At 44.7% G+C, this 22,557-nt stretch overlaps 1 long non-coding RNA gene across 1 annotated transcript in view; it reads right to left on the reverse strand.

Moving 5' to 3' along the window:
• Nucleotides 1-9,898: 9,898 nt before the first annotated feature.
• The window catches only part of LOC137547020 (uncharacterized), a 91,187-nt gene continuing 78,528 nt past the window's right edge, over nt 9,899-22,557 (reverse strand). Inside the window, exon 3 of the long non-coding RNA XR_011026441.1 lies at nt 9,899-10,274. This is a non-coding gene — a long non-coding RNA (uncharacterized lncRNA). The remainder of the gene's footprint in view (nt 10,275-22,557) is intronic.

A 22,557-nucleotide genomic window follows, 5' to 3' on the forward strand; every position in this document is an offset into this window, starting at 1 on the left:
TCTTATCTGTATGCACATAGAGGAGTGCTTGGCGTTTTCCCATATCTCTTCCCAGTCCTCTAGTTGTATAGTTTGGGATAGGGCCGATTCCCATTTGGACATATATGTATAAGCAGGTGTGGTTAGTCCAGATTTAGTATGTAGCAGGGTATAGATCTGAGAAATCAGGCCCTTTTGATAGCCCTTAGATGTGCACAGATGCTCAAAGGGTGTTAGTGGGGGAATAGAGCAAGGGGAAGAGTTCCGCAGTAGGGAGAGGAGGAAGTGCCTTGTTTGGGTATATTCTAGTATGTATTGGGGTGAGGTAGGTAGTTTATCTTTGAGGGAGGACCTAGTTTGTAAAAGGCCGGTGAGAGGGTCTTTCCAATCAAGGAGGTTGAAGAAGTTAAGGGTATACCATCTGGACATAAAGTCCCTAGACATTCCAGGGGGGAAAGCAGGGTTACCTAGGATAGGTGTTAGTGGAGAGGGGGAAGATCTCAGGTTAGCTGATGTAGCCGTTGACCTCCAGATTTGTAGAGTGAATTTTACAGTGGGAAGGAGTTGAGATAGGGGTATTTTAAATGGGTGATTGGACCAGATCAGGGAGGCAAGGGAAGTTGGGAGTAAAGTAAGTGCCTCGATGAGGCCCCATTTAGTGTGGACTTTAAGTCTGGACCATTCACGCAGTTGGCGGAGATGTGCAGCTTGGTAGTAGTACCGGAGAAGAGGTAACCCCAAACCCCCTTGTTCTCTAGGGGAAAGAAGGATTGAGGCTCGTATTCTTGGTCGTTTATGATTCCAGACAAATTTAGCAAAAGCTGTCTGTAGCATTGACAGCTGGGAGGATGGGACTAGGACTGGGAGGGTTTCAAAGAGATAGAGGAGTCTAGGGAGTATGTTCATTTTTAAAGTATATATCCTTCCTATCCAGGAGATCTTGTAGGCGGTCCACTTGTGAAGGTCTTTAAGTATTTGTTGAATGAGAGAAGGGTAGTTATGTTTGTATAAGGTAGAGTATGTGGGTGTGAGATGTATACCTAGGTACTTTAGGGAGTGGGTTTGCCATTTGTATTGGTAGTGTTGTTTTAATGAGGTTAGAAGATCAGGTGTAATTTTAATAGGTAGTGCCTCTGTTTTATCTTGATTTAGGCGAAAGCTTGAGAGTGATTCATAGACGGAGATGGTGTCGTGTAGGTTTGGTAATGAGATAAGGGGGTTTGTGATGGTGAGTAAGATATCATCTGCAAATAGAGAGATTTTGAATTCGTGTTTTTCTATCTGGACACCTGAAATGTTTGTATTTTGTCGTATGGCACTGGCCAGAGGTTCAATACTGAGGGCGAAAAGCAGAGGGGAGAGGGGGCAACCCTGTCTTGTGCCATTCCGGATCTGGAAGGGGGTAGGCGAGGCCATGGGGAGCTTAATGGTGGCTGAAGGGGAGGAGTAGAGGAAGTGGAGAATATTTAGAAAGGGCCCATCAAATCTTTGATGTTGCAGGACGTGAAAAAGGAAAGGCCATGAAAGGCGGTCAAAAGCCTTCTCTGCGTCAAGGCTAAGGAGCAGAGAAGGCCTACCTGAACGGGCCATCAGGGAGATGAGATCAATAGCTCGCCGGGTATTGTCTCCTGCCTGTCTGTTTAATATGAATCCCACCTGGTCGTTATTTATTAATCTTGGTAGTATGGCGTTCAGGCGACTAGCCAATGTTTTAGTGATGATTTTGAGGTCTGAGTTCAAAAGTGAAATGGGTCGGTAGCTTTGCGGGAGTTGTGGATCCTTTCCTTCCTTGGGAATTACTGTCAGTAGGGAGTTTAGGAAAGTAGAGGGGGGAGATTCCCCCGTCATGATTTTATTTGCTAGGGATGTCAGATGGGGGACTAAAACCGTTTGGAAGTTTTTATAATAGGAATAGGGGAGACCGTCAGGGCCTGGTGACTTTGAGGAGGGAAGAGATTTAAGTGTATCAAGAATTTCTATATTAGAAATTGGGACGTTTAGTGATGCGCGTTCCTCATCGGTTAGCTTAGGGAGTTGGAGATTTTCTAAGAAGGAAGTAACTCTATTTGTGTATGTGGGATCTAGGGAGGGATCAGGTAGATTATATAACTGTTCGTAATATGAAGTGAAAAGTTGTGCGATTTTAGTTGGGTTATAGTGAGTGGTACCCTCCGTATCCTTCATGGCATGGACCGCCTGAGAAGATCCCCTGGGGTTAAGTTTGCGTGCAAGGATTGTGTGAGGTTTGTTCCCTCGTTCAAAAAACAGCTGTCTTGACCATTTCAAGCTTTTTTTCAGCTGGGAGGTTTGAAGGGATCTGATATCGAGTTTTAGCTTTTGTATATGTGAGAAGAGGTCTTGAGAGGGCGATTGTTTATATGAGGTATATGCATCCCTGAGGGCTTTTGTAAGTTCGGTCAGTTTTCGCGAGGAGATATTTTTGCGTTTAGAACCCTCAGAAATAAAATGACCCCTAACAAAGGCTTTGTGTGCTTCCCAGGCCATCCCTAAAGAGGAGACAGAGGGGATATTGGTGGTGAAGAAGGAATGAATTTCCTCTGACATTTTGGTATGAAATGTTTTGTCCCTTAGTAGTGATTCATTAAGTCTCCACTGCATAGGTTTATGTGGGGTGTGTAGCCAATCAAGCTCAATTAGGACTGCATGGTGATCCGACCAAGCGGTGGGGGAGATATCTGCTGTGATTAGAGATGGCAAAGTGGGCGTTTTAGTAAAAAAGTAATCAATGCGGGAGTGTGTTGCGTGAGGGGGGGGAAAGAAAGTATAGTCCCTGGACGTGGGGTTAGAGATTCTCCATAGATCTAAAAGACCATATTTACGGATCAAGGCCCTAAATTTCCTAGAGAGGCGGTCATGCGAGGGGAATGATGGTGAGTCTAGGGGTATTGACCTGTCATTAACGGAGGAGAATGCTAGATTAAAATCCCCTCTTAAGAGAAGGGAACCATTGGTCACTTTAAATAACTTAATAAGAAAGCTTGTCAAAAAGGGGATTTGGTTGGAATTTGGTGCATAAACATTAGCTAATGTTATAGGTCTACCCGAGAGTGTACCCAGCAAGATCAAATAGTGACCTTTTGGGTCTTTGATTGTTTTGGTTATTTGTAGGGGGAGGCCTTTTTTATAGACAATTGCTACTCCCGCCCTTTTTTTGGGTCCAGAGGCTAGGTACACTTCCGGGTACGCCCTGCTATAGAGACGTACGGAGTCCCGTGAGGATATATGTGTCTCTTGCAAGAAAGCAATATCGATCGCAAGTCTCCGCAGATCTCGTAACAAAGAATTTCGTTTTTGAGGTAAGTTTAAGCCCTTGCAGTTTAAGGTAAGTAACTTAACCATTATCTATATAGATAGTGAGCCTATCAAAACAGACATTAATCAGTTGGTGTGGAACAATAAGGAAAAACATAAGAAAGAAACAAAAAAGCCAATGAACATTTCCATACTGTGGGAGGGATGAAAATAAGTAACTTAAGCCACTGAAAGTAACGTGGCTACATATTGCAGCAACTAAAGATAGTTGCACTATCGAGAGTTGAGTGAGAGTTCCTGGTTCCTCCCAGGACCAGGCGGCCTCAAAGTCAACTCCCCGGAGGAGCATGAGGGCGAAACAATTAGGTCAGCACATGACTCAAAACTAGGTGCCCAAAATGTAGAACAACATAGACATTAGTAGATCAATCCGGGATCCTTTGCTCTGGCCTATGGCCAGTACTCACGATGGATGTAAAATGTAAATGTATCGGTGGAGTTTTCAGGATGGTTGGGAGTCCATTCTTTCCAAGGGATCAGGGTAGGTGAGGCTTCGGGAAGGAGCGCCTGCTGAATGAGAGATGTGACGCATCTTTCTGGGAGGTGAATTATCAGGAGGAGAACGCAGGTAGTCGGTAGTGATGTTACTTGGGGGTGGGCGGATTCCCATCTGCTTCAGGAACATGGGGGCATCGTCTATGTCTGAGAGCGTGAAGAAGGATCCATTCCTGTTTACCATTAAACGGAAGGGAAAGCCCCATCTATAATCAATTTTCGCGTCTCTTAGGAGTTGGGTAATAGGTTTGAAAGCCCTGCGTTTTGCTAGGGTGATGAGAGATAAGTCGGTGAAGATAGAGAGGTCGTCCCCTTTAAATGATAGTGGAGAAGCTTTCCGAGCTGCTTTTAAAAGGGCCTCTTTTGCCTCATAGTAATGCATGCGAATTATTACATCTTTGGGCCTCTGAGAAGCAGTCTGCCTCTCCCCTAGTGATCGATGGGCTCGATCCATTCTCCATAGTTCAGTCGAGATATCTGGTGCTAATGTTTTAAAAAGATCAGTCAGATAAGGGCTCAGTTGGTCGGGGCTCACAGACATAGATATACCTTTAATTCTCAGGTTCTGTCTCCTATCGCGATTTTCCTGATCTTCTTGTGCATTTCTTAGGAATTTAATGTCAGACTGCATCAGTTTCTGGTCTTCTTCTAAATCTTTGTGCTTTATATTGAGAGCGTCCATTTTTCCCTCTAGTGTGTTAGTGCGCTCCCCCAGGCTATTCATGTCCCTTTTCAGGTCGTTTACTGCTGTGAGGATTACCTGTTGGAGGGAGTCGTGGAGGGAGCGGTAGTGTTTTTCCAGAGTGGCCTCCAGTATCTCAGCTGTCAGGGGAGCAGAAGATGGAAGCTGTGGGGCCTGTTGGGAGAGAGCTGCGTCAGGCTGTGCAGCGAGGCCGGCGCCATCTTGGCCTTCTGACGTGCGGAGGTAGCGCTCCATTGCCCCTGTCTGCGGGGTTGTTTTGGTGCCCGATTTCGCCGCCATCGTGCTGCCCAAGTGTTCGGAGGGGGATCCCGGGTCAGTGCCGCGCTGCAGAGGCGGAGAGAAGGCTATGTGCGGCGGTGAGTGAGCTGCGTGGGGCCGGAGCTCCGAGTCTATGCGGCCATCTTGCTGTAGCCGCGCATGCGTCCTCCTCCATACTTTGATTCTTTTAATCATTATTAATTCAAGTTATATTTTAGGTATTATAGTTACCAGTTAGGAGGGCTTTGTATCAGGGACTGTGTTTCAGTCCCAGTGTTTTGCTGTCTTTTACCCAATCCTAGTTCTCTTAGTAAAGTGTTTGTTACCTGGCTGTCTTGCCAATCTTTTGACATTAACCGTGTCTGAATAACACACCTAAAAATGCATGCAGTCAGTATGGTCAAAGTTTAGTTAGAGAATTTGATCTACATGTTCATTTTGGGCCATAGGCTTCAAGTATTAGTGGCAGAGGATCAGCAGGGCAGATTGGCAATCTGCTTTGTATTCTGCTGCCAATAGTCCAATTATGTAAGGAAGGCTCCCTACATGTTTGAACCATGGGACCTGTTGCTATGGTAATGCACTTTATGCTTATCATAGCAACCTGCATGTTACCCTAGTAATGAGTGTGGCGCTAATAGTGTAATGGGCGGTGTTCCCCTGGTGTTAGTTTTGGAAAAGTTGCCCGTGCAATTTTACCATCCGTTTATGCATCAGGACAATGGTTTCCTTTTGCTTTTGTTGGATTTTGGTCAGTGTATGATGGATTGCCCTATTTAACCATAAAGTTTTCACATATTTATCAGTGGGTACCATGTAGATATTTCCATTATTTGTGAGGCCTTCATATCCCTGTCACTGCAGGTTTCCTTTTTTTTAAGAAAATACTACTGGTGAAACTTCTTGTGAAACATGATTTGACTGTTTGATATTATTGTGTATCTGACATTGAATGTATATCAGATAATGCAGAGAAGAGTATTTTATGAGGAGATCAGAAAGAAAACTGTAGAGAAGCACATTAAAGGCAAATGTTGTAAGACCGAATACACACAGCTTGATTTTCATGTGACTGATGCAAAGATTAAATTATTTAAGTTCCACAGAACTGTAGACAAACTCCCTGACTCTCTGGATTTGGCTGCAGGAGGGAAACTGATTCCAGAAAATGGGCAGAAGGATAGTAAGAACACGTATACCAGGGGCGTTGCTAGGGCCAAAGATCAGTGGCACCTGCCCTGGTTATATTCTGGGGTGCCTCGGATGTCCCCCAGGCAGAGTCAATGGTGGGCATACTGGGAGCTGTGGTGCATCAATTGGGGGTATGCTGGGTACCATGGTGCCTCTATGTGGGCATACTGGGTGCTGTGGTGCCATGCTGGGTGCTGTGGTGCCTTTATGGGGGCATGCAGGGAGCTGTGATTCTTCTATGGGGGCATGCTAGGAGTTGTGGTGCCTCAATGAGAGGCCCATGGGAGGAGGTCTACTAGAAGGTCAGGGAATGTTATGGGGGGATTGCCAGACAACCTGGCAACAGGACAGCCTGCCCAGCAGAAAGCCAGACTAGCCAGCACAGAAGCCAGGTAACTGTGTCTAGTTATGTTTAACCTTCCTGGCGGTAAGCAATGCCGCGCAGGAGGATTTTTCAGGCCCTGCTGGGCCGATTTGCACAATTTTTTTTTATTACACGCAGATAGCACTTTTCTAGCTGCGTGCAGTGCCCGATCGCCGCCGCTCCGTGCCGCTTCTCGCCGTGCAATGCCGCCCCCCCAGACCCCGTGCGCTGCCTGGTCAATCAGTGCCAGGCAGCGCTGAGGGGTGTATCGGGACATCATTCCGCCCCGTCACCATGGCGACGGAGGAAGTGCTAATGGAAATCCCGTTTAGAATTGGATTTCCTGATGGGCCTGATCGCCGGAGGCGATCGGAGGGGGTAGGGGGATGCCACAGCTCAGCGGCTGTCATGTAGCTAGCGCTAGGCTAGCTACATGATTAGAAAAAAAAAAGATTTTAAAAAATAGTGCTGCGCTGCCCCCTGGTGGTTTTAATTGACCGCCAGGAGGGTTAAGTGACACTGCCTATTTATGTAATATGTTGCATATTGGTTTTTTTTTGTATTAATGGAGAGAGGCTTCATCCAACATTTTGCTGGGCAGTCATTAGACCGCTGTTAAGTTCATGTAAATTTGGCTCCACCCATGGCCACACCCAAATTATGGTGGGTGGCCACACTCATTTTCCAGCTGGAGTGCCCAAAAGTGCACCAGATGTCTTATGCTGGATACACACCATGTGTTTCCGCGTTCGATGCGTCCGTCGATACGCATCGATTCGATTATTTCCGACATGTCCGATTCACATTTCAATTGATCGTTACTAGGTCGATTTGTCTGTGTAACTGTGCAGGTGCAGTGCGGCCATGCTTTGGTAGTCTATCTGCTGGATCAGCCTTGCTGAGGAAGATGGGGAAGCCTCTTTAGGATTCAGAGGCTTCGCCCTCTCAAGGTATGTTTTTTATTAACCACTTGCCGACCGCACGCTTATACCGCGCGTCGGCAAGTGGCAGCTGCAGGACCAGCGACGCAGTACTGCGTCGCCAGCTGCAGGCTGATTAATCAGGAAGCAGCCGCTCGCGCGTGCGGCTGCTTCCTGTCAATTCACGGCGGGGGGCTCCGTGAATAGCCTGCGGGCCGCCGATGGCGGCTCGCAGGCTAAATGTAAACACAAGCGGAAATAATCCGCTTTGTTTACATTGTACGGCGCTGCTGCGCAGCAGCGCCTTAAGGCAGATCGGCGATCCCCGGCCAATCAGCAGCCGGGGATCGCCGCCATGTGACAGGGGACGTCCTGTCACTGGCTGCACAGGACGGATAGCGTCCTGTGCAGCCCCGATCACCGGGGGGACAGGTAGGAGAGGGAGGGGGGTGAATGTCACCGCGGAGTTAGGCTTTGAGGTGCCCCCCCCCCCGCAACTAGCCTGCCCACCAGAGCGATCAGACCCCCCCTGCACACCATCCCCATAGGGGGGAAAAAGGGGGGCGATCTGATCGCTCTGCATGAAACCTGATCTGTGCTGGGGGCTGCAGAGCCCACCCAGCACAGATCCCAAAAAATAACGCTGGTCCTTAAGGGGGGGTAAAGGGTGGGTCCTCAAGTGGTTAATTAACTGATAGCACACCTAATAGGTTTGCTTTAACACAGTGGGCCTTATTCATTTCACCTTTTCTCCTAAGTTTTCTCCCAGGAGATCATTTTTAGAGATGAGCATGAATGTCGCATAAACATTTTTAATTTCAATTTTTCAAATCAATTTTCTCAAAAAACTATAAGGTCTCTGTGAAAAATTATGTTTGTGACTTGTTTACTCTTCTCCTCTTAACATGCAATTTTACTGACAATAGCATGTATTGGGCTTTGCTGTTAGGCGCTTAAGTTAGTACAAAATTATACGTAATTGATGACGTGAAATCCATTTAATTTCCACATTGTAATTACTTATGGCGGTTATTCCGAAAATGTTATGCAAAGTTTTATGTCATCATAATTAGCAAATTACGATCATCACTAATAATTTTTCATCTGATGTTCAAAATAACTTTTCAGCACTCTACAATTGAAAAAAGCAGCAGAAAGTAAGTGGAAATGTACTGTCAAAATATTCAGAGCAAAAACTAAAAATATTAAACCGATGGTATCCAGGGATGCTCATCACAAGCTCGTGATCGCACTCGTTACCCGACTCATGATCATGAGTTACTCAAGATCACAAGTCGGTATTCATGACGAAGTTTCGAAGGAAAAACATATACATTTAAATGCGGTAAATGACAGTTAATGTAGCAAACTTAATGGTAGTGTAAATTTACATATATCAAAAGAAAGAGCAATGATATGACGGGTTTTCTAGGAGGTCCGTATGCAGTGCGTACGGACCCCCTGGAAACCCCTCCGGAGCTGCAACACTTGGGCCAGGGATCGCTATACATCCGCAATATGGCTGTATAAAGATCCCTGGCATCGTTATGGGAGCTGTATAGCGGCCCCTTGCCAAAGCGTTGTGGAGGGGTTTCCAGGGGGTCCGTACACACATGGAAGCAGCCTGTGTTTGCCAATTACCTCTCTGCCATGGCAGGAGCTGACACAGCTGAGAGATAAAATTGCAACTTGGGTATAAACCCCTCGTTTTGCCGCGGGATAGCGGCGGTTTAGCAGGGCTTATAGTGCTTAACATGGCTACAAGTTAAAAGATTGAATTTAAGCTCGCTTCAGAGTCTCTTTAACAAACTGTTTCCTTACTCTAAATACACCTCTCTGCACTGCAGCTGTCTTTAATAGGCTTTGGGGCTCCATATCAAGAGTGTGTGGGGCCCCATGTAAAACTTGCACCGGGGCCCCAAGCTCCTTAGTTACTCCACTGCTGTCAAAGATTACTCTGACTATTTTCTTGCTTGCTGTTGGCTCAAAAGGCATTTTAATGATAAGGTGTGAAAATGTCACTAGGCAAAAAAAATTGTGAATTGAAATAAAGAGACACTGAAGCGAAAAAAAAAAAATGATATAATGAATTGGTTGTGTACTATGAATAATTACTAGAAGATTAGCAGCAAAGAAAATATTCTCATACTTTTATTTTCAGGTATATAGTGTTTTTTCTAACATTGCATGATTTTATAATATGTGCAGATTACACAACACTCAGCATTCAAAATGAGTCTTTCAGAGCAGTCTGTGAAGTAATGAACTCTCCTCTGGCAGAGGAAAAGTAAACAGTTCAATTACAATTGAGATAATAAAAGTCAGATAACAGCCCTCTCCACGACTAACTAATGCTGGGAATACACGTTAAGTTTTTACTTTAGATAGATGGGTTCGATAGATAAATTCCAACCTGTTGGATCTGGTCGATTCTACTTTCGTTTCGATTCTCCTCATTCAAGTGAATGTAATTGATAAGAAAAGATAAGGAATCGAGAGGAGAATCGAGCAGTGAATCGAGAGTAGAATCGATCGAAAGCGAAAACGACGGCAAAAACGAACGCAAAAACGCATCGTGTATTCCCAGCATTAGTCGGAGAGCTTAATAGCTTTTTTGCATAGAGATAACAACTGGAGTTTCTCAACTCTTCCTGTACTGGAAACAATTACACTGATGTATCTGGTCTTAATGTTTAATTTCTTAGCTGTACTACACATACAAATCATAATATCATAATTTTTTTTTTCGCTTCAGTGTCTCTTTAAGGCCTGTGCATCTTTAGCATCTTAACATGATAAGCAAGTCAAATCACTCACTCTGTATGACTATGCACATGTAAGGCCTTACCCACTGCATTTTGTTATTAGTGAGTATATTAGTCGTGGGCTTCAAAAGGATGTTGTTCAGTCTGTTCCATACCATCGATTTATCACACATTTCTTCATTGTCCTGATTCTATGGTTTGACGTCTCTGCGCCGTTTATTTTACTTATAATGCAGGGATCACGTCAATCTCTCTGTCATTGATGTCTGAATGAAAGAAGAAAATAGCATTATTCTGGATCGGAAGCTGTGAGTCCACATAAAACTTTATCCAGTAAATGCTGCCGCTTGCAAAGATTCACAAACAACACACTCTACAGATGTTCAACACGAAGAAATACATCCGACCCAAGAACTCAAATGTTGTTCTCCGCGCTAAAATCCATTTACTCAACTAATTATTGTTCCCTGCCATATGTTGATATGGGAATTTTATGCTCTTACACTCATTAAATGTCATAACTGATATATAGAATTTATCTTGCTCAGTTATACAAGCTCAAATAGTCTACAGCTTGCATGGAAACGTGTTGAAAAAGTCTTGTTTGTGAAACAGGAAAGCGACATAGTAGTGGAATGGAATTGTAGAATAATACATTTGCAATTTCATTCCAGCCAAGAGGAGCTTGGCAAACTACTTCTCAGCTTATCTGGCAGTTGCCGCGACACACCTCATCTGTTTGCAATACATTATCATTCTCTTTAGCATCTAAGTTTGCCCATTCTTGCTCAGACCTTTGTATAACGATGCCACTGCAGCTGAAACAATCCAAATTACACCTTGTGTTACCATCTGTATAGATAACTAGCTTTGCAGCTCCTGATGAGTTGCTAGACAGTTTCCCTCCATAACTTGAAATGATATTGTTTCTGGGTATGACATGTGGTGCAAATATCGTAGCGAAAATAATTAAAGGAGATCTATGATCTTTTATGCTTTATATATATATGGGAAGGTAATAAACTAAATTCATTTCTTGTTAAGACTGTTTCACACAGACAGCGCTTTTATGTTAATTTGGTGCATCTGTTTTGAATGCAAGATGTGTAGCCTGTCTATAATAATTAGGCTCTGCACACCTATGCAGGTAGTCATTCAAATGCAGACTGTTTTGGCAAGTGCTGACATCTTTCCTTGCTGTCTTAGGAGCCAGGGCCCTTTTACATTGAAATGACATTGAAAATCATGATTAGCACTGCAAACATGTTGTGATGTTATCACTTTTTTTGCTATTTAGACCAAGCACATTTGCTACCGAAATGGGATTGTGACGGGTTTTACTATTTACACCAAGAGCCTTTGCCAGGGGCGTATCAATAGGGGTTGCAGAGGTTGCGACCACATCGGGGCCCCAAAGGGCCCTCCCTCAACTGTAGTATTAGCTCTCTATTGGTCCTATGCTCATAATCACTTCAATAGATACTTTGAATATTGGTAATCATTAACTAGCTGTTCCCCATCCCCTTCTTGCACCTCTGAAGCAGGTTTTGGTGGGCCGTATCTATTGCTACTTATAGAATGCTTGGTGGGCCCCATTGTAATGCTTGCATTGGGGCCCACAGCTCCTTGGCTACGCCACTGGCCTTTGCTATCACATTTCACAACTGTTTGTCGACGGGTTAAAAAAATTATCAAACAATCAAAAATGTAGTATGCAGTGCTTTTGATGAAAAGGGTACAGTGATTACCACGTTATCATGGTGCCCTTGCAATTGGCAAATCACAATGAACCAAAAACACAATCAAAAAGGCAGCCAATATTGGAGGTTCCTTAAAGTGTACCCGAGGCGGAATTAACACACTAATTCGGACACAGAGGCATGTTAGTTTCCTAATCCCTTACAACTGTGTCCTTCCTTCTGTTTCCTGGATTCCCACTGGACACTGCAATCCCCCCAGAAGTTGTCAACAAGGAGCTTGTCGCTAGCTCTGTCCAGTAAGAAGCTTACTCAGCAGCAGAGGGTCTCCTTTGAAACGCCCCTTCCCTGTGTCACGTCTCTCCCCGTCTCCCCCTGCCTCTCCCCCACTATCTGTGCGCACTCCTGAGGCACTGTTGACAGCTGAGAAGTAGAGACAGCTATATGAGACACTGTCGAAATACGCAGCACAGAGCTGTGTAAAGTGTGCCTGATAGTGATCCTCTCTGTAATCTCTGCAGGGGTCACCTTACACTTGTGTGCAGCTGGCTACAGACACATGAAAAACAAGTGCATGAGGGGAGTTAGGAGCTACTGAGCATGCCCAGAGCTCAGGCCCTCTCATGCACTATTCTTGGTGACGTGCCTTGACCCAAAAGGTCGTGACTATCTTGAAGAGTATTTTTTATCTTTTTAAGACATCGGATGAACGGAGCGGTAGAGAACAGCGGGAATCGGCTTGTTTGGATCCAGAAGCGGAGCTGCATCAGGTAGTATGTTTTTTTTTTATTTCAGGAATATCAACTCGGGTTTTCTTTAAAGAGCTTTCCTGATTGCTAGTGCTTTCCAGTGTTTTAAATAGACTGCCGGCTATTTCACACAAAATCACTATAAAATCCCTACAAAATCGCTAGCGCTAGTGGTTATCAAGTGTTAAAAAGGATAAATTCTTTCTATACAAGTTAATTACAATACTTCCCTGACTAACAATCCTAATTAGCCCTTGCACAAATGTGTTGCAAGTAGTGGTTCCTCCTATGCAGTATTGCAGAGTAGTACTTATAGCAAACTAGTTAGCCCACAAATTACAAGCACATATGACATAAAAAAAAAACATGTGGAGTGCAGATTTCCTTGTTGGTGAAGGGAGTCACGTTGACCTATGATTTTGTATACAGTAAGATATCAAAACACGTTAACAGTCTCCAGGGGCGTTGCTGGTTCCTGGGAGATCCAGGGCCCCCCCTGGGCATCAAAAGGGAATGAATGTGCAGCGCGCACAGCACGCCGTGGTGAAAAATGGGCGTGGTCATGTCATGGGACAGTGGGCGTGGTCATAGGTGGGGTGGGTCCAAATGTACATGAACATAGCAGTGGTGTAACTTAAATATATTAAATAGGCAGTATTTCACATAAATAAGCCCCTCACCTGGCTTCTGTCTTGTCTTCGCAGGCTGGCCTGGGCTTGCGTTCTCCATGTCAGTGGGTAGCGTGTGCCTCTGTCTGGTCACCACTGATCTGAGGTCTGAATGCAAAGGAAGCAGGGCCCGGGAGCTGGTACACTGCGGGGGAAGGGCAGGGCAGTTTCTAGGCTAAATTGCACCCAGGGCGAGGGTGTAAAGTTCACCCCCTCTCCCCCTGGAGCCGGGTATAAGTCACCCCCAGTATAGGTAGCCAGGCATAGTTGCCTCCAGTACAGGGTAGCCCATATAATTGCCACAAGTATAGGTTAGATAGGTAGGTGCCCCAGCACAGGTTACATAGGTAGTTCCCCCCAGTATACATGGGCATCTGCACATTGGGCAAAATGGGGTATGCACCAACCCCCCGGCCAGCTGCTGACCCCCCCCCCCCCCGGCCACCCGAACCCGCAGGAGGAGGAAGCAACACAAAAGGAGGGGCAGCGGGGACAGCGGCTGGGAGGGGGGCCGGACCCCCACCTCCCTCCCCTGGGTCTCCTCCTTTTGGCGCTTCCCCCCTCCAAATTATCAGCCGCAAACAGAAGCGGGCATCAGTGCGCGTAGAGGAATTACTCACCCTTTTCCTGCATTCCAGGCAATGGTACGCAGCGCCATCGTCACGTGACACTGGTCACCGCCTTCTCCACCGCTCTGTGCTTCCTGATTAGCGGAAGCACAGTGAGCCGCAGAGAAGTCGGAGATCAGTGTCATGTGACGATGACACTGCGCACCATCGCCTGGAATGTAGGAAGAAGGTGGGCAGTTCCTCTCCTCCCCCTGATGCTCGATTCTGTTTGCCGCTGATAATTTGGAGGGGGGAAGCGCCAGAAGGAGAAGACCCAGCTGAGGGAGGTGTGGGGGGGCGGGGTCTGGCCCCAACCCTGCCACTGTCCTTCCTTCCAAGCTTCCCCCATACTGGGGGCAACTATGCTATACTGGGGGCGACTACACTAACTATACTGGAGGTGACTATACTACCTACACTGGGGGCAAATATACTAGTTATACTGGGGGCAACTATACTAATACTGGGGCAATTACACTACCTACACTGGGGGCAACTACAGTGGCTTGCAAAAGTATTCGGCCCCCTTGAAGTTTTCCACATTTTGTCACATTACTGCCACAAACATGAATCAATTTTATTGGAAGACCAATACCAAGTGGTGTACACGTGAGAAGTGGAACGAAAATCATACATGATTCCAAACATTTTTTACAAATCAATAACTGCAAAATGGGGTGTGCGTAATTATTCAGCCCCCTGAGTCAATACTTTGTAAAACCACCTTTTGCTACAATTACAGCTGCCAGTCTTTTAAGGTATGTCTCTACCAGCTTTGCACATCTAGAGACTAAAACCCTTGCCCATTCTTCTTTGCAAAACAGCTCCAGCTCAGTCAGATTAGATGGACAGCGTTTGTGAAGAGCAGTTTTCAGATCTTGCCACAGATTCTCGATTGGATTTAGATCTGGACTTTGACTGGGCCATTCTAACACATGGATATGTTTTGTTTTAAACCATTCCATTGTTGCCTTGGCTTTATACTTAGGGTTGTTGTCCTGCTGGAAGGTGAACCTCCGCCCCAGTCTCAAGTCTTTTGCAGACTCCAAGCAGACTCCAAGAAGTTTTCTTCCAAGATTGCCCTGTATTTGGCTCCATTCATCTTCCCATCAACCCTGACCAGCTTCCCTGTCCCTGTTGAAGAGAACCACCCCCAGAGCATGATGCTGCCACCACCATATTTGACAGTGGGGATGGTGTGTTCAGAGTGATGTGCAGTGTTAGTTTTCCGCCACACATAGCGCTTTGCATTTTGGCCCAAAAGTTCCATTTTGGTCTCATCTGACCAGAGCACCTTCTTCCACATGTTTGCTGTGTCCCCCAAATGGCTTGTGGCAAACTGCAAACGGGACTTCTTATGCTTTTCTGTTAACAATGGCTTTCTTCTTGCCACTCTTCCATAAAGGCCAACTTTGTGCAGTGCACGACTAATTGTTGTCCTATTGACAGATTCCCCCACCTGAACTGTAGATCTCTGCAGCTCGTCCAGAGTCACCATGGGCCTCTTGACTGCATTTCTGATCAGCGTTTTCCTTGTTTGGCCTGTGAGTTTAGGTGGACGGCCTTGTCTTGGTAGGTTTACAGTTGTGCCATACTCCTTCCATTTCTGAATGATCGCTTGAACAGTGCTCTGTGGGATGTTCAAGGCTTTGGAAATCTTTTTGCAGCCTAAGCCTGCTTTAAATTTCTTCAATAACTTTATCCCTGACCTGTCTGGTGTGTTCTTTGGACTTCATGGTGTTGTTGCTCCCAATATTCACTTAGGCAACCTCTGAGGCCGTCACAGAGCAGCTGTACAGTATTTGTACTGACATTAGATTACACACAGGTGCACTCTATTTAGTCATTAGCACTCATCAGGCAATGTCTATGGGCAACTGACTGCACTCAGACCAAAGGGGGCTGAATAATTATGCACTCCCCACTTTGCAGTTATTGATTTGTTAAAAATGTTTGGAATCATGTATGATTTTCATTCCACTTCTCACGTGTACACCACTTTGTATTGGTCTTTCATGTGGAATTCCAAACAAATTGTTTCATGTTTGTGGCAGTAATGTGACAAAATGTGGAAAACTCCAAGGGGGACAAATACTTTTGCAAGCCACTGTATACTAGCTATACTGGGGGCAACTATACTAACTATATTGGGGGCAACTATATTAGCTATACTGGGGGCAACTATACTCTCTCTTCCTTTCTGATGTCCCTGCATTTCTGCGGTCTCCTTTTCTCTGCCTCTCAGCTCTCTCTCTCTGCTGTCCCTCTCTCTCTGCCTTTCTGCTCTCTCTCTCTCTCTGCCTTTCTGCTCTCTCTCTCTCTGCCTTTCTGCAGTCTCTCTCTCTCTGCCTTTCTGCGCTCTCTCTCTGCTTTTCTGCTGTGTCTCTCCCCGCTCTCTCTCTGGGTCTATGCTGTCTCTCTCTCTTTCTCTCTCTGCCTTTCTGCTCTCTCTATCTCTCTGCCTTTCTGCTGTCTTTCTCTCTCCCTTTCTGTGCTCTCTATTTCTGCTTCTATGCTGTCTCTCTCTGTGCCTTTCTGCTGTCTCTCTCTCTCTGCCTTTCTGCTGTCTCTCTCTCCCTTTCTGTGCCCTCTCTCTCTCTCTCTGCCTCTCTGCTGTCTCTATCTGCATTTCTGCTGCCTCTCTCTCTCTCTCTGCCTTTCTACTGCCCTCCCCACACATGAGCACCCTCCTCCTACCCACTGGCACCCCCTCCTGCCCATTGTAACCCTCTTCCACCCACTGGCACCCTCCTGCAAAATCCGGGGTGTGGCTTAGTGCCGCACAGAGGGCATGTCTTAAGTTTCCCTGTCACTACCTAAACTGAGGGACAACTGTGTCGGAGGCACTCGCAATCTAATCCCTACCATAGCCCTAGTCTAATGTCTCCGTCACCCCCATTTTTGCCCCCCCCTCCAGGAAATTCTCTGTGGACTTCCATGCAAGTATAGGTTAGATAGGTAGGTGTACCCGGTATAGGTTAGATAGGTAGGTGTACCCGGTATAGGTTAGATAGGTAGGTGCCCCCAGTATATGTTAGATAGGTAGGTGCCCCCAGTATAGGTTAGATACGTAGGTGCCTCCAGTATAGGTTAGATAGCTGTGTTTCCCCAGTATAGGTTAGATAGGTGTGTTTCCCCAGTATTGGCTAGATAGGTAGGTTTCCCCAGTATTGGCTAGATAGGTAGGTGCCTCCAGCGGTGGGGGGAGCAGGCATAGGTAATTACAGATTCACCGTCCTCTGCGATCCCCGCACGGAGCCTCCAGCTTCTTGCTACTTCCTCCCCCGGCATCCATGCATTGGTAACAGTGCTATTTACAAAAAAAAGCAAACAAACACACCAGGAGCGATCAAAGCCCACCAACAGAGACCTCTGTTGGTGGGCAGAAAACGGGGGAGAGAATCACGTGTGTGCTGAGTTGTACGGCACTGCAGCGAGGCCTAATTACCAAAAAATGGCCTGGTCTTTAGGGGGGGTTTAAGCCTGCGGTCCTTAAGTGGTTAATTTCATTAACACCAAAGCAGCTGAATCTGATAATCAACTCCCTCTGCTACTTAGGCCTCGTTCACATCTGCTGCGCTGAAAAACGTGTTAAAGCGCAGGGTAAAAAACGCTTTTGCTTGTTGTACCAGCAGCAGTTGTCAATAAAACTTTGTTTTTGTATGTAAATGTATTTTTTTCTCCAATTAGGGGTAAAAAACGCATGCGCTTCTATGCGCTTGTACGCGCTTCTATGCGCTAAAAAAGCGGACCCATTCACTTGCATTGCTGTGCGCTTTCCAGCTCAACGCACAGAAATGCCTGCAACACTACGTTTCTGTAACGCTGCTCAGCGCAGCGCATAGATGTGAACCAGCTACATTTAGTTACATGGAAAAATCAATACCTTGCTGAGCGCACAGGGCAGTGCGCTGTGAAAAGCGCACAGAAACGGCCCTGATGTGAACGAGGCCTGATGGGACAGATCAATACCAAGTTTCATTGACTAGATGTCATATACTGATTAAAAAGTGTTTTAAAAAAAGTATCCCTTTAATTTTTATTTATTTATTTTTTTGACCAGTTTACATTCAGTATACAGTATTGTTATCTTTGTTTTCCCAAGGATGGGATGTAAACCTACTAAATTTTCTTGCTTGCTTGAAAACAAATGATGTGCTGTGTTTTCAAGTGGGAGTAAGGGGTTAACTTTGAAGAACAAACAGCAAACAGTTGAAAGAAATGTTGCACTAAAACAAATGAAAGTGTTCTCTGTTGTCACTGAAATGAAAATATGTGGCTGTGCTGACTGCATTTAGGATTTATATTGCAGTGTCTAGGACACTTCTAGTAAAGCTGCGAACACACTTTTCTGGTAATTTAGACTCATGAGTTTAGAGGATAATGGGTTCGGAAAGCTGCATGGAAAGTATGTTATTATTGGTGTAGGAAAACAGAACAATTATCACCTTTCACCTACTCAGTATTTGCTGCTTGCATTTTGGCTGTACGTGATAGCTATTATATAAAGCTATGATTACTATTTATAATTTTCTTAAAGTGCACCTACATCAATATTATATCAGTCTTTCCATAATATGACTTCAAATTCTCCCACTTATTTCTTCTGACTTCTAAACTCAATGTTGTGTGTTAGTTACTGGAAGGAAATTAAGTTTACAGTAACATTTTTAAATAAAAGAAGACATTTGGTAACAGCAAAGCAGCTACAGACGCAGACTATACCACTGATGGTAGGGTACCCAGACCTTACTAGCTCCAACACTTTGTGCAGCTGAAACATTCCTTTTTTTACCTACGGAATATTGCAAAAATTAAGCACCTCATTCCTTCAGAGGATCTTCCAACCCTAGTTCACGCCTTTATCACATCATGGCTGAACTATTGTAATGCCCTCTCTATGCAGGCCTTTCAAATGAAGAACTACACCGTCTGTATGTAGTACAGAATGCTGCCACGAGACTGTTAACAAGCCAACTCTGCTATTGCCCCATAAAACCAATCATTTCCTGACTACACTGGCTACTCATAAAATGGAGTATCCTTTTCAAAAAGTGGCATGCTAACATTCACATCCCTGCACAACCTAGGCTCAGGATACCTGAAGTATTTGTTGCACCTCAAACCTCAAATCAAAAGTATCCAATTACTTGACCACCTCCAGAGTTCAACTAAAAACCTTTGGAGCCAGAGCTTTCAGTCATGCTGTCCCCAACCATTGGAATGCCTTGCCAAGCTTAATCAAGACAGCTCCAACCCTGGACACGTTTAAATCAAAACTGAAAATCCACCTGTTTAGTCTGGCATGTATGATCACATAAAGTTTTACCCTGTACACATACTTATGTACTGATCTGAGACAGTTATGCGATTTGGGTCCCATGAGAGAAAAATGCTTTACAAATGTTTTGTTGTTGTTGTAAAGAAATGTGCATGCACTATACCCTGCAATCCCTGGACAGCTCAAGACTCTTTGAGGTAACAGTCTTTGAAACCCTATTTTCTAAACAGGGCCTGCTGTCACATGAAAATTTCCTTTTTCTACTCAAGATTTACTGACCCACACATGAGCCAAAATGTAAATATCATCTGGGCTAGGAGATAAAGATTTAATATTGTATATACCGCACGCAATTTTACATTATTCTCTCTGAAGTAGCATCTGGAGAAACACAGCTAAAAGCACCAGAAATATATTCTTAAAGGACTTACGATGCGATATATGAAAAAAAGTTAGGTACCTCTTTAACACTGCAGTTGTTATGGTAGACAGCCCGCACCCTCCTTTTCACTTTACATAGCTTTATTATGCTGTGCCAGGCTCTGGAGCAGACCCCGACCCTGCCCAGGGTCGCCTTATATGATATAGATAAGAATAGCCGCTTTGAATTTAGCACCTGCGCAGTTCGCATAGCCGTGTAGTGTGGCTACGCAGGTCTAGAGCCCCATTTTCACCGCGTCATCGCTCCCAGCCTCCCTGTGCCCTTCTAGACATCATGCGAGCGCTAAATTTAAAGCGGCGATCCTTATCTATATCAGATACGGCGACCCTGGGCAGGGTCGGGATCTGCTCCAGAGCCTGGCACAGCATAATAAAGCTATATAAAGTGAAACAGATGGTCTCCTTTAATGGAGACTTTAATGAAAATGCAGAGCGTTTGCATTACCCCATCTAGATACACCAAGTTCTCTGCTAGCGGGAATAGCCAATTCTTTAGGCAGTGGCATAGCAATAGGGGATGCAAAGGTTGCGACCATACCAGGACCCTTGGACCCAAGGAGCCCACTAGGGGCCCTCCGTCAACCACAGTATTAGCTCTTCAATGGAACTGTGCTGGTAATGATCACTTCTATATATGCTCTGAATAGTGGTAGTCATTAACAAACTGTTTCCCTCCTCTGCTTACACCTCTCATACCATGGATGTTCTTTGTTGTGCCATATGAATTGTAATGTATGGAATGCTTGGAGGCCCAATGTAAAACTTGCACTAGGACCCAAAACTCCTTAGCTATGCCACTGGCTTCAGGGGTTGTAAAGTAGGCAGTATTCTTACCATATGGTAGATCTGTCCAGTAGTGTCTGGGATAGAACGTATAGTAGCAGTAGAGTGTTGTACCGTGTTAGCCATCAGTAAAAGCAAGAAATCAGGATGATACCATTTATTGGTGAACTTAAGAGAAAACGAGGAAGATTTTGGCTATTAGGCCTTCTTCAGACTCAATTCCTGAATACTGAAAATATGTTTGAACATGCAGCTTATATACAACGTACATCAAAAAGGAGGTGCAGAGACTGCTCCTTACAAGTGCTGATTGAACTGTATGATCTGACTGACACAGCCTGGGAGAGACGGAGTAGCCTGTCCCGAGACTGAGAGGTCTGACTGAGAGGTCTGGGGTCACCAGTCCTGTCCAAATACCATCAGATCATGCAGGGACAGGAGGAGTTCAACAACCCCCCTCCCCCTATGACTGCATGGAGACCTGTGAAATCTGAATGCTGCATATGTATGTACCTGGACAGAATAGGGTTATTAATCTTCTCACACTCAGCTCTAGTACTGTATCTGCTAAAGTTAAAACTTTAGCCAGGATGTTTAGCAGAAGATATCTAATGCTGGGTGACAGAATTAATCGCATGTCTTAAGGTGGCCATACATTTGGCAATTTGGTGGCCGATCGACCATCCGATTTGATAATTATCCAATTGAATGAAAATCTTTGCCACAACAAGCGTGCTCAATCAACGATTTGACCGATTTCAGGCTGAAATCGGTTAATCGTATTGCTTGGACATGCTGGGAAATCTCAGGTTGACATGGTTGATCTGGTGCACGGCAGTAACAATGTGCAATATCGCAACTGGCCGCTCTCTCCCCAAATGTTATATGTGCCCCCCAGTGCCTGTGCATTAAAATATCTTATCTGTTCACTGCCAGCACAAGTCCAGATTCTCCTTCTGCCTATTCAGATCGCACGTGGCTTCCACATACAGCTCTGTGTGATATCACACATCATGCGCCACATGTTATGCGCAGCAGTCAGGTGGAATGCAAATGCGTAAAAAGAGCAGGAGGACTTGTGGTGGCAGTGGAAAGGTGAGATTTTAATGTACAGGCACCAAGGGCACATATACCATTTTAGGGGATAATGATAGGGGTGGTGTAACGTGTAGGGGGGTGTTAACTGATGATGCCATTGGTCAGGGAGCAGCTGGTGACAGTGGGCCTTGGGCGGTGGGCCTTTGTACAAGAGTACAAATCCGTCCCTGTCCATTGCTGCCAACAATTTATCACTGGATCCTGTCCTGGGATACGTATGTATATTGCACCTTATTGCATTGCTCATTCCTATATGCACTGTCCATCACAAGTATCCTCACAATATGTTCTTGAGCATATTCATAATTTTGATATTTATTACTCTTGCACGTTTTTGGCATTGTTAGGAATTCTGTATATGCAAACACTTTTGATGGCACAAGCACTTTTTTTTTACTTTAGATTCCCTGTACTCGGGTACCAATCTTCCATACTGGGCTCTATTGTTGAACCCGGATGGCTAGATATTCAGCTTTAAAAGGGTCACTGATTACTATAGGGAGGTGAGGCAGTGTATTTGAATGTTATTTCCCCACATCACGTTGTGTTGTGGAGTGTTGCTCTTGCTGTGCAATGCACATCATTTTAAATGGTTTTATGATTCTTGTGTTTGAATAAAGCTATTTGATGTTATACCATGATGGTGCAGCCCATTTTTGTCCAGGGTTTCTGTTCTCTACCTACAGTATGTTAGATCTTTTTGGTCCTGGGCCTTGCACACACCACCTTGAATTAGGAGTGCGGATTTACACTTGTACTTTATGCTCATCAGATGTTTCTTGCAAAAATCTGACAAGATTAGCTGCATGCTTGTTTCAGGTGGATGATTCAGACACTACTACGATTTTATGATTATTATTTTGATCAATATAGCAATGGATTCATAATGACCTACTAAAGACCAACATTGCGAATCAATCTTTTTTCATTTTTCGCCATTAATATTGACCGAAAGATGTGATTTATTGATCATAATATTGATCTCAAATGTTTACATCCTCTTTAGTTCACAATCAGTTAGACTTTTTGTTTGTCTAATGTCTAATTTGGCAAAAAAAAAAAAAAAAAAAAATTGTACAGTGAATGGTTACTTCAACTCTACAAGCATTGCTCTGTGCAGCACCACGGAATATGTTGGTGATTTATAAATCAATAAGAATAATAATTTTTATTTTTATGTACATATACAAATGGCAATAAAGGAAAAATAAAGTATGATGTTGT

This window comes from Hyperolius riggenbachi, chromosome 1 (assembly GCF_040937935.1).
Source record: "Hyperolius riggenbachi isolate aHypRig1 chromosome 1, aHypRig1.pri, whole genome shotgun sequence".
Classification (NCBI taxonomy): Eukaryota; Metazoa; Chordata; class Amphibia; order Anura; family Hyperoliidae; genus Hyperolius; species Hyperolius riggenbachi.